Below are 2,580 nucleotides of genomic sequence, written 5' to 3'. Positions count from 1 at the left end.
TCCTTCTTTCCTTCCTTCCTTCCTTCCTTCCTTCCTTCCTTCCTTCCTTCCTTTCTTTCTTTTTTTCTATTGAATAGCCAACTCCAGAACCAATGGCCAAAAGAGAACTGGCTTCCTTAGACTTCCCTCTCCAAATCGCAGGGGCAGGAGGTCCTCCTGGGGGGTGGGGGGCTGGTGATAGATTTTTTCCCAGGGCATGCTGGCTCCGCTCTTCCCCAGTACACCAGTACTCAGTACACCAGTACATCAGGACTCCTGGAAGCTTACTACCAAAGTGTCCCCATGGGACATCTGGCCCCAGCAGGGAGAAATGAGCACTGAAACATTTATTTGGGCTCTGATGGCAGCCAAAGAAGACGGATGAAACTGATTGCCACCATCAGTGAGACTGCACAGCCACCTCTCTCTTCTAGACACCACCTCCATTCCTGGAGCTGCCTTCGGGCTTCTTCACTTTGTTTCCTTTATGCTCTTTTTAAAAATTACATTTAATCCCACCCGGGAGGCAGGGGCAGGTGGATCCCTGTGAGTTCAAGGCCAGCCTGGTCTATATAGTGAGTTCCAGCTGGGGCCTCAGGGAGACCCTGTCTCAAAAAGAACAACAACAACAACAATTACATTTATTTATTTCTTGTGTGGATGTGAGTGCATGCTTGCCATGGCGAACATTTGGAAGTCAGAGGAAACTTTGGAGAGTTGTTGGTTCTTCCCTTCCACCATGTAGGTTCCAATAATTGAACTCAGTCAGGCAGCAAGTACCTTTATCCACTGAACCATCTCATCAGCCCTATACTTTTGCCCTTGAAGGTTTGATATTCTTTCATGGTTCATTAGAAGATAATAACACCAACAAGATTTTGCTAGTCATTTGTATCTGTATTATAAGGTACTCAGTTCTGGAGAGCTGATGTTTGGCTTGTGAAATGTACTAGTTATCATTGGCCAAATCCATCTACATTTACTGTGCTATGGGTTAAACCAGAAGAACAGTGGCCAATCCACCCTGTGTGCATCCCTGGGAAGCAAACTTGGGGCAAAGAGGTTCTCTTCGTAACTTCCCCTCCACCTTCTTGTCTCTTCCTACACGTAGTCCTGCAGGATCTTTTCTTTGAAACCCTCTGTATCTTCTCTCTGGTGGTTTCTGTTGATCTCTTTTGTAACCACAGGCCTGGCTGCACTGTTCATAGAGCCCGGGGCAAAGTAAACACAAGAATCCCCTCATTCAAAAGCTATGATGCAGGCAGGGGAGGCAGCTGAGAGGTAGAGCACTTACTTGCCTAGCATGCATGAAGCTCTAGGCTCATTCCCCAGTACTCACTATGATGCAGCTCTTCTTTGAGACAGTGTTCACATAACCCAGGCTGGCCTTGAACTCTATGAAGCCAAGGATGACCTTGAACTTCTGATCCTCCAGCCGTCACGTCCCAAGTGCTGGGAGTACAGGTTTATATCACCACACCAAGCTACACTCATTATTTTTGAAGGAGGAAATTGTTTTCCAGGCATGATGGCCCTTGCCTGTAAACCCAACATTTGGGAGGTAGAGGCAGGAAGATCAGGAGTTCAAGATCATCCTCAGCTGCATAACAAGTTCGAGGCTGGCCTGAGCCTACATCAAAACTGTCCCAGCTCCTCTCCCCACCCAAAAGTCAACAGCAACAACAAAACAAATCAAAGAACAAAATAGGATAATGGAAATATTAAGAAAATTATCTAATATACCCTGTAGCTCTGAAAAGTTAGACTCTCACTAGATAGATCTTTCCCCTTCTTGATTGGATAAATCACCACCTGTATTACTGACATCTCTCTGTATGATAGTCTAAAATATGGCCCCCAAAAGATAGAGGGTCAAACCCCTAGAACCTAGACATAAGAACTTATTTAAAATTAAAAAAGTTTATTTTATGTGTATTTTATTTTGAGTGTTATACCTACAGTATGTAAGTATACATGTAGTGTATACATGTAAGTATTATAAAGTGCTTGCAGAGGAAGAAGAGGGTATCAGATTTCCTGGAACTGGAGTTACAGATGGTTGTTAGCCGCCATGTGGGTGGTGGAATTCAAACCTGGGTCATCTTCAAGAACAACCAGTGCTAGTAACTGCTGAGCCCTCTCAACAGCTCCACCTATTACATTTTACTTATTTTGTATACATGTGTAGTGGTTGGGCAGCCACATGTCATAGTGCCCATGTGGAGGTCAGAGAACAACCCATGGAAGTCAGTTTTCTCTCTCATCATGTGGGTCCAGGGATGGAACTCAGGTCATCAGGCTTGCCACAGGTGCCCCTACCCACTGAGCTACCTTGCCAGCTGTGGGCATTTGATCTTAGTTAGAAAAAGGGTCTTTGCAGGTATAATTGTGTTAAAGATCTTTCAGTGAGATAATCATTGATTAGTGTGGCTTCTTAACCCAATGACAGGTGTTCCTCTCAGAGAAGGGAGGGGCAGAAGATGCAAAAGGGAAGGCCACATGAAGACAGAGGTAGGAGGTTAGAACCCAAAGTCAAGGAGGCCAGCCCAGGAGCTAGAGGAAAGGCAAGGGGAGATCCCTAGAGCCCTTGGGAGATGGATG

At 45.4% G+C, this 2,580-nt stretch overlaps 1 long non-coding RNA gene across 5 annotated transcripts in view; it reads left to right on the top strand.

The window, feature by feature from the left end:
• LOC115072777 overlaps positions 1–2,580 on the top strand; it is a 35,838-nt gene that overhangs the window by 20,058 nt on the left and 13,200 nt on the right. Inside the window, exon 3 of one of the 5 annotated variants that reach the window (XR_003851791.1) lies at positions 2,429–2,490. The exons of the other annotated variants lie outside the window; for them this stretch is intronic. This is a non-coding gene — a long non-coding RNA (uncharacterized LOC115072777). The remainder of the gene's footprint in view (positions 1–2,428; positions 2,491–2,580) is intronic. 5 annotated transcript variants of the gene reach the window in all.

Source organism: Nannospalax galili, unplaced genomic scaffold (genome assembly GCF_000622305.1).
Source record: "Nannospalax galili isolate Female #2095 unplaced genomic scaffold, S.galili_v1.0 scaffold120, whole genome shotgun sequence".
Classification (NCBI taxonomy): domain Eukaryota; kingdom Metazoa; phylum Chordata; class Mammalia; order Rodentia; family Spalacidae; genus Nannospalax; species Nannospalax galili.
Note: the sequence above shows the minus strand (reverse complement) of the source record. Positions and strands in the feature narration are given on the sequence as shown.